Source organism: Chiloscyllium plagiosum, chromosome 9 (genome assembly GCF_004010195.1).
Source record: "Chiloscyllium plagiosum isolate BGI_BamShark_2017 chromosome 9, ASM401019v2, whole genome shotgun sequence".
NCBI classification, from domain to species: Eukaryota; Metazoa; Chordata; class Chondrichthyes; order Orectolobiformes; family Hemiscylliidae; genus Chiloscyllium; species Chiloscyllium plagiosum.
The window spans coordinates 77,500,274-77,510,519 of NC_057718.1; positions in this window are offsets into that span (position 1 = coordinate 77,500,274).

Sequence of the window (10,246 nt, forward strand, 5' to 3'; positions counted from 1 at the left end):
TTTTGCCCTCCTGATTTCCTTCTTAAGTATACTCCTACTTTCTTTATACTCTTCTAAGGATTCACTCGATCTATCCTGTCTATACCTGACATATGCTTCCTTCTTTTTCTTAACCAAACCCTCAATTTCTTTAGTCATCCAGCATTCCCTATACCTACCAGCCTTCCCTTTCACCCTGACAGGAATATACTTTCTCTGGATTCTTGTTATCTCATTTCTGAAGGCTTCCCATTTTCCAGCTGTCCCTTTACCTGCGAACGTCTGCCTCCAATCTGCTTTCGAAATGTTCTTGCCTAATATTGTCAAAATTGGGCTTTCTCCAATTTATAACTTCAACTTTTAGATCTGGTTTATCCTTTTCCATCACGATTTTAAAACAAATAGAATTATGGTTGCTGACCCCAAAGTGCCCACCCACTGACACCTCAGTCACCTGCCCTGCCTTATTTCCCAAGAGTAGGTCAAGTTTTGCACCTCCTCTAGTAGGTACATCCACATACTGAATCAGAAAATTGTCTTGTACACACTTAAGAAATTCCTCTCCATCTAACACCTTTAACACTATGGCAGTTCCAGTCGATGTTTGGAAAGTTAAAATCCTCTACCATAACCACCCTATTATTCTTACAGATAGCTGAGATCTCCTTACAAGTTTGTTTCCCAATTTCCCTCTGACTATTGGGGGGTCTATAACACAATAAGGTGATCATCCTTTTCTTATTTCTCAGTTTTACCCAAATAACTTCCTGGATGTATTTCCGGGAATATCCTCCCTCAGCACAGCTGTAATGCTATCCCTTATCAAAAATGCCACTCCCCCTCCTCTCTTGCCTCCCTTTCTATCCTTCCTGTAGCATTTGTATCCTGTAACATTAAGCTGCCAGTCCTGCCCATCCCTGAGCCATGTTTCCATAATTGCTATGATATCCCAGACCCATGTTCCTAACCATGCCTGAGTTCATCTGCCTTCCCTGTTAGGCCCCTTGCATTGAAATAAATGCAGTTTAATTTATTAGTCCTACCTTGTCCCTGCCTGCCCTGACTGTTTGTCCCACTTCTGTTTTTTAGCTGTACCCTTATCAGATCGATCTCTTTCCTCACGATCTCCCTGGGTCCCACCTCCCCACCTTACTAGTTTAAATCCTCCCAAACACTTCTAGCAAATTTCCCTGCCAGTATATTAGTCTCCTTACAATTTAGGTGCAATCTGTCCTTCTTGTACAGGTCACTTCTACCTCAAAAGAGATTCCAATGATACAAAAATGTGAATCCTTCTCCCATACACCAGCTCCTCAGCCATGAATTCATCTGCTCTATCCTCCTATTCCTGCCTTCACTAGCTCGTAGCACTGGGAGTAATCCAGATATTACTACCCTTGAGGACCTCCTTTTTAAATTTTTGCCTAACTCTGTAATCTCCCTTCAGAATCTCAACCGTTTCCCTTCCCATGTCGTTGGTTCCATTGTGGACAATGCCCTCCTGCTGGCCCCTCTCCCCTGTGAGAACATTCTGTACCCTCTCTGAGACATCTTTGATCCTGGCACCAGGAAAACAACACACCATTCTGCTTTTTCTCTGCTGGCCTCAGAAACGTCTGTCTGTACCTCTGACTACAGAATCCCCTAACACAATTGATCTCTTGGAAGCCGACGTACCCCTCGTTGCATTAGAGCCAGTCTCAATACCAGAAACCTGGTTGTTCGTGCTACGTTCCCCTGAGAATTCATCACCCCCTACGTTTTCCAAAACGGCATACCTGTTTGAAATGGATATAACCACAAAAGACTCCTGCACTAGCTGCCTCCCTCTCTTACCCTTCCTGGAGTTAACCTATCTATGTGACTGTATCTGAGACTTTTCCCCCTTCCTATAACTGCCATCCATCACATACTGTTGCTGTTGCAAATTCCTCATCGTTTCCATCTGTCTCTCTAATCGATCCACTCGATCTGATAAGATTCGCATCCAACAGTGTTTATGGCAGATATAATCCGCAGTAACCCTTAAAGTCTCTTTAAACTCCCACATCTGACAAGAAGTACATATCATTGCAAAGGCCATTTTTGCTCCTTCACAATCTACAGACCCAGAAAATAACACCGTCTTATTCCTCTACAAGCACTGCCGCAGGTTAAATTAATAGCTATTTCTTGCTCCGTGTAACCTCAAATACCAGGAGCCTCTTCCTCCCTGTAACCTCAAGTACCAATTTATCAATTTATGCTTGTCTAACTTTAAAGCCTATTCCTAACTATACATTTTGGAATCTTACTTGTAAATATATATTTATATATTATATATTATAAATTCATTTATTCAATATTTAAAATGTAAAATGCATACAGTTCCCAACTTTGAAATCCACTATAATTACCTGGTTTTAGTCCCTTAATTTAAATCCAAAATTAGTTTTCTTAAGTAGTCCTGACCAGTCATTGCTCAATTACAATGCTATAGGTCGTGAAATAACTGGAGCTGCCTTCAAAGGATTTGTCTATTCAAGTTAAAAAAAACTTCTAATGCATGAATAATTGCCAAATCCAAAGTCACAGACATTAACCGTAGGATTTTATTTGAGGATTTATTGCAATCTAATGTTGAACTGAAATTTCAACTGTCCTCCATAAATCGCTTTTATATAAGGATAAAAGAGATTAGTTAGAAACTGATAGTAAGGCAGTCATGACCTGTAGAAAGGAGTTAAACATTTTATTTGATAATCACTGTAAAATCCTTTACCTTAAAAGAAATCATGTTAAATTTCCATAACAGAAATCAGATTCAAAACAGTCCTGGATCTCAAGCTCCAGGGAACAAAGCACAAACATTCAATCACCAACAAACAAATGTGCATTCAAACCGAATCACAAAGGTTTAAACTTGCTATTAGATGTACAGCTCTTTTCCCTCTCTCTCTCTCTCTCTCACATGCACACACACCATATCTCACAGACACTTTCTGAGCTTCCCGCAACAACTCCTCGAGAGGCTTCTCGCTCCACCCCTCTATCTTTTGAATCTTTTTCTGGATGTCTGGCCATGGTTTAGTTACAAAGTGTACCCTCAGTAGCCCTTCAGCTACGAGCCGTTCCAACACAAAGCATAATCTGATACCTCCTGACTGAGGCTGTTTTCCGTTGACACATAAATTCAAATATTTACAAACATAGTCTTCGTCCGATTCGTACTTTGGCCAGTAGAGGGTGGGACGAAGAATGGATTCCTTCGTCCATACAAAGCAACAATATTTAATCATCTTTTTCCTATCTTTTTCCCTTGTACAAGTATTATTTTTCCAATTCCACAACATCCTGCCCAACGGACTTTCTGGAGGTATGTTGTCAGGGACCCGCCTCCATTTCCATTTCCTTTTTTTCACGGGGGCTTTTTCTTTACCCTCTGCATAGCCCATATTGAGTTCCTTCGTTCGTCCCTTACCACCAAGGCAGTACTTAAAAGTCAATATTCCATCCTTGGTCCGTGCATGGAGTTGCCTGGCTCAATGTCTCCCTGTGCCTACTTAAATTCCCTATTTCACAACCTTTTCGCCTGGTTCAGATAGACTCTCATCGGATCTCGATCAGTCAACCAGAAGGGGGAACCCACTACCGAGGAACACGGGACTGTTCTAAAAGGAACAGGATGCGTCTTCCCAGCTGTCAACGGTGCCTACCCCACTGGTGATGATGGACATCCCAGACGAGCCCCAAAATTGTGAGAAACAAGGCTCACGTAGCAATGAATTTCAATCCGAGTCAAATTCTGAAGCAGCGAATTTCATTGAAATGTACTTGCAAGACGGGTGTCTAACAAGTAGGCACCCCGATCTGAGGGTTATATTCTGATTTATGCAGTTCAGCTGCGTCTCTCGGTCCTCCCCTTTTACCCCATAGGTTACTTTTGTGTAGCACGTAGCCTATCACAAGCTCTAGCTTCACTCTGCCTTTGTCTAGCTTTACTCTGCCTCTGTTTACTTCTCCCACTACTCTCAGCCTGTCGCCCCTTACTCTTATTTATCTCATTCCTTATATTTGACTATCCTGGCATAGTTTGCTATCTTTGTGCGATCATCCTGCCAAACTAAATTCTGTCCGTTGGCCTTATCCCTCCTGCGACTAGTACACTATTCTCCTGTTACTGGTAAATCCTGCTCCATAGTTGCTATGCCCTATTAGTCATAGATAATTCTACATGTTTTTGTTTCTCACTGCAGCCTAATTTTATCATGCAAGCTTTTGCAGAAACAACACCTGTTCCCTTATTCTGCACAATTTTAACCCTGTACCTTACAATCCTGTTGAGATCTTCCCATGTATTGGATGGGCTGAAGGGCTAAAATTGTTGAAAATAAGAACAGGAGTGTCAGTTATCCAGTACACTCTGTGAGCTGGCTCTGAGGGAGCTGGACCAGTGTGGGAAGGACTCTCCTCTTGATTGCTTCAGGAGAAGGGGGAACTGATTCTGGGACTGGCTGGCCCACAGCCAGAAAGAAAAAAAAAACTCTAGGGACCCCTCCAATTCTATTTTGATTTAATCCCTGCCCTCCCCTTCACTGTTTGATCACACAGCATTGCCCTTTGATGTGAAGGGCACTCCTTGTCACTGGCCACTCTGGTGTTTACTTTCTTCCTGGTGGTGGAAATTTGAATAAAGATTCGTGCACCTTGTGTCTTTCACTGTGTCTCACACCTGCACACGCACACCATGGGTGCTGGGGAGAAAATAATCACTATTGCAGTTAGGCGGTAGTGTGGGGCTTTAGAAAAAAAAACAATAAAAAAGAAAAACAAAGCAGGAGATCGTTAGTCATGTCAGTTTGTAGGGTTTTGTGTTCTGCTTGCGAGATATGGTGAACTATGGCATCTGCAAGAAGTGTACTCAGCTTCAGCTATTCACTGAACAAATGGATCAACTTGACTGGCAGTTGGAGACATTAAGGAACACACAAATGGTGGAGTGTGTCATAGATAGAAATTATTAGAAATGTGGTCATACCAAGGTACAGGAAGATAGCTGGATGTCTGTAAGATAAGTTAGGCAGTCAGTGCAGGTGTCCCCTGTTGCTATCCGTCTTTCAAACAAGCATTCCATTATGGATACTGATGAGGGGATGGCTCACCAGGTGACAGCAGCAGCAGCCAGAGCTGTGGCACCACGGCTGGCCCTGCTGTTCAGAAGAGATGGACAAAGTGTAGTTGAGCAATAGTAATCGGAGATTCAATAGTCAGGGCATAGGGAGATGGTTCTGTGTCCACATGAGAGAATCCAGGATGGTATGTTGCCCCCCCCCCCTCGGTGCCAGGGTGATGGATGTCTCTGAGCAGGTACAGGGCACCCTGAAACAGGACAGTACACAGACAGAAATCATTGTCCACATTTGCACAAATGACAAAGGTAGGAAGATCCTTCAATGATAATATGGGGAGTTAGGTAGTAAATGAAAAAATCAGTGCACATAGTGTAATCCAAGGATTAATACTGTGCCACATGCTACTGAGGCTAGGAACACAGACTTAGTGCCAGAGGATGTGATGGAGGTTGGTACAATTCCAACATTTAAAAAGCATTTGGATATGTATATGAATTGAAAAGGTATAGAGGGATATGGGACTAGCTTAATTTCGGATATCTGGTTGGCATAGACGAGTTGGACTGAAGGGTCTGTCTTCCATGCTGTACTCTATAAACACATGGCTGAAGAGAAGGTGTGTGTGGTATTGGGGATGGGAGAGGGTTGGGGGGGATGCTTCACATATGTGGATCATTGGGATGTCTTACAGGGAGGGAGGGACCTGTACAAGAAGGACGGTTTGCACCTAAACTGAAGAGGCACCAACAACCTGGCAGGAAGGTTTCAAGGTATCACTTAGGAGGATTTAAACCAGTGTGGCAGAGGGATAGAAACTGGAGCGGCAGATCAGTAAGTATAGGGACTGGAGAAAAGCTTGAGGCTAAGGCAAGTATAGCTAAGAGGAAGAGCAGCCAAGGAGAGGTTGCTGAGCTCAGTGGACTACAAAGGGATCAAATGGGATAATGGGCTGAAAAATGCAGATGGAGTTCACTTTGGATGAATATGAGATATCACAGTTTTAACAGCAGATGGGGGCGGGACTTATACAATTGATGGTAAGGCCTTGGGTAGTGTTGAAAAGTGTGGCACTAGAAAAGCACAGCAGGTCAGGCAGCATCTGAGGAGCAGAAGAATCAATGTCTTGGGCATAAGCCCTTCATCAGGAATGTGGCATGTGAGGAAGGGGGCTGTGAGGTAAATAGGAGAATGGGGGGTGAGGGAAGGTGAGAGGGTAGCAGGCAAGGCGATATGTGGATGCCTTCCCAGCTACCTTATCCCACCCCCATCCCTCCTATTTATCTCTCAGCCCACATTCCCCCCACTATATTCCTGATGAAGGGCTTATGCCCAAAATGTCAAATCTCCTGCTCCTCGGATGCTGGCTGACCTGCTGTGCTTTCCCAGTGCCACACTGTTCAACTCTGATCTCAAGAATCTGCAGTCCTCAATTTCCCCTTGGATTCAGGTACATGATTCTTTACAGTTTGCATCACATTTGGAAAGGGTAGTTAAAAAGACATTTCACACACTTGCCTTCATTGCTCAGTTCTTTGAGTATAGGAGTTGGGAAGTCATACTGTGGTTATACAGGACAATGGCGAGGCCTCTCAGGAGTACTGTGTCCAGTTCTAGTTTCACTGTGATATACAGGATATTATTAAGCTGGAGACTGTTCAGAAAACATATACCAGGGTGTTGCCAGGTATGGGGGATTTGAGTTATAAAGAAAGGGTGGATAGGCTGGAAATTTTTCACTGGAGCATAGGAAGTTGAGAGGTTTCCTTATAGAGGTTTATAAAATCATGAGGTATAGATATGATGAATGGTAGAGGACTTTTTTCTAGGATGGATATTTCAAGACTATGACATATTTTTCAGGTGAGAGGAGAGAGATTTTTAAAAAAACACAGGCGCAATTTCTTTCACACAGAGTAGTTTGCATGTGGAATGAACTTCCTGAGGAAGTGGTGGATGTGGATACAGTTGCAATGTTTAAAAATCATTTAGGTAAATACATTAATAGGAAAGGTTTGGAGGGATATGGGCCAGGAAGAGGCAGATGGTACTAGTTTAGTTTGCGATTATGTTCGGCATGGACTGGTTGGGCAGAAGGGTCTGTTTCCATGCTGCTTGACTCTATGACTCTATAACTGGAGGTTTAGACTCCATTTGCTTCAATGCAAGAATTATAGCAGGTAAGATGGATGAACTTAGAACCTGGAGTAATGCATACAATTATGATGTTGTTGCTATTACAGAGACATTGTTGAAAGAGCAACAGGATTGGCAACTTAACATTCCTGGATATCAATGTTTGTGATGAGACAGAGGAGAAAGCAAAAAAGGTGGGGGATTTAGATTAGTGAGTATATCATAGCTGTGTTGAGAGAGGACACCCTGGAGGGATCTTGTAGTGAGACATAATAGGTACAGTTCAGGAATAGGAAGGGTGCAGTCACAATGTTGGGATTATACTACAGACCTCCCAGCTGCCAGTGGGAGATTGAAGAAGAGATATAGTCAGATTCTGAAAAGATGTGAAAATAGCATGGTTGTTGTCATAGGTGACTTTAACTTCCGCCATATTGACTGGGTGTCCCTTAGTGCTAGGGATTGGATGGGAAGCAATTTGTTAGGTGTGTCCAGAAGAGTTTATTGAAACAGTTTGTGGATAGTCCAACAAGAGGATGGGGCCATACTGGACCTGGTATTGAGAAATGAACCAGGCTAGGTGATCAAAGCTTCAGTGGGGGAGCATATTGGGAACAGTGACCATAACTCCATAAATTTTTGGATACTGATAGGTAAGGACGAGTGCACTTTAGATATACATTGAAATTCGGGGAAGGCCAACAAGAACCAAATTAGGCAAGAATTGGACAATGTGGATTGGGAGCTGATGTTTGACGGTAAATTCACATCTGACTTGGGAGTCTTTTTAAAAGTCAAGTTGATTAGAGTACAGGACAGGCATGCAAGTCAGGAAAATGAAAGACAGGAGTAGCAAGATTTGGGAGCCTTGGATTATGGGAATGTTTTAGCATAGTCAAAAAAAAAGCATTCCTAAGTTTTCGGCAATGGGCTTGAAGAATATAGAGAAATTAGGGAGGAGCTCAAAGGGGTATAAGGAGGGCTAAAAGGGGCCATGCAATGTCTTTGGCCTGCAGGGTTAAGGAGAATCCCAAGGCATTTTATACAAGTATTAGGAGCAAGAAGGTAGGTAGGGAAAGAGTAGGCCCACTCAAGGATAAAGGAGAGAGGTTATGTTGTACCCAGTGGAAATGGGTGAGATGCTTAATGAGTACTTTTCTAGGGTTATGTAGGAATGTACAGATGAGGTTAAAAATCAGGTCAGTCATGATTTTATTGAATGATATAGCAGGCTCGATAGGGTGAGTGGTCTATCCCTGTTCTTTGTTTGATGCTCTGTCCAGCAGAAGTTGCCTGTTTTCTGTAGTAAAAAAAACTCAGCTTACATTTGAATAAAACCAGTTAATTGCCCTGCAGCAATTGTAGTGAGCTGTGACTGTTGAAATGAAAAACCAGAGATATTTTACAAGTGAACCAACCACTTTGTGCCTCTTAAAAAAACAGTGGAAGCATGCAGAGAAAGATAATTGAACATGAAGGATCATATCAACATCCGAAGTAGGAAGTAAGGTCCATTGACCAGACTTACCAGGCATCTCTACCAATAATTTCCCTATTTGTGTGTCTGCATAATGGGAAGTTTTTAAGGGGATTACAGTTTTAATAATTTGTGTTAAATGCCAAAGGTTGTATCGGTTCACCTATAGCTACAATATAATTGCTTATAAGAAATAATAATTCTTATGCAGTACAGAACACTGATTCATAGTTGACCCTTAACTGTCCTCTGGGCAGTTAGGGTTGGGCAATAAATTTTGGCCTAACCAGTGACGCCCTCATCCTGTGAATGAATTTTAAAAACTTCACTATCCTATCTACCTGCAACGCCACTTTCAAGGAACTATGAACTTGCACTCCAAGTTCTATTTGTTCAGCAACCCTCCCCAGGACCTTACCATTAAATGTAAAAGTCCTGCCCTGATTTGCTTTCCAAAATGTAGCACCTCACATTTATCTAAATTAAAATCTATCTGCCATTCCTTGGTCCATTGGCCAATCTTATCAAGATCCCATTGTACTCTAAGGTAACTTTCTTTTCTGTTCACTACACGTCCAATTTTGGTGTCATCTGTGAACTTACTAATCATATCTCCTATGTTCATATCCAAATCATTTATATAAATGACAAAAAGCAGTTTAACGAATCTTTTAACAAAAACGTTTAAAAGAGTTTGCTGAATTGAAATGTTATGTTTAGATGCTATATGGCAAGGTAAGTGTGTTTTAAATGCAGTAAATCATAGGCTCTATTCTTAAAAGATTAAGAACATTTCAGTGTCTACCATTATAAATCATTACATGTGGTGCTTACTTTCTCTAGTAAATAAAGTCTCTTATGTATTCAACACTATTGAGAATATTAATGGAATACCAGAGCTCTGCATTTGAGTTTTACATCAAAATAAAGCTCCGACCTCTTGTGAGCGTTTGAAAATAATGAACAGATGTTTGACTTCTTGATTGAAGTTAGGCATTTAGAACATTTGGTAAAAAAGGCAATAGATGAAAATTCTGTTAGGTAACTTCAAGTACCACATTGTGGACATATTCAGAACTGTGGGCAATGTTTATTCAAATAACTCAATGGGATTTCATTGTAAATTCATGTGCGATGCCTGAATCCCAGTCATGGTTTAGTTTAGCAGAGGCTGGTGACTATGTGTTTGTTTGCTTGATCATTTTATGAGCAGCTAATAAAGTTAAATGTTTTAAAGCCATTTTTGAAGGACTCATAATTTTGACAAATTATTGAGTTCTTGAAAGGAGAATGTTTATTTCAAAAGGAATTTCAGTGGTTGTGTTTGATTGCCAGTTTTATGAACTTAAAAGTGGAGCAAATGATTGAGAGTTTCCATTTTGTATGAGCATTTCAAACTTTTTCCAGTGTTATTATAGGGCTCATGAATTCTAGTTGAATAATAATGCAAATTGAATGGTAACGGAAAGGCATCAGTCTTTGCAGTAGAAGACACTAATAGCGTTTCAAAATTATTAAATAATCAAGAGATAGATTGAGAAGAAAT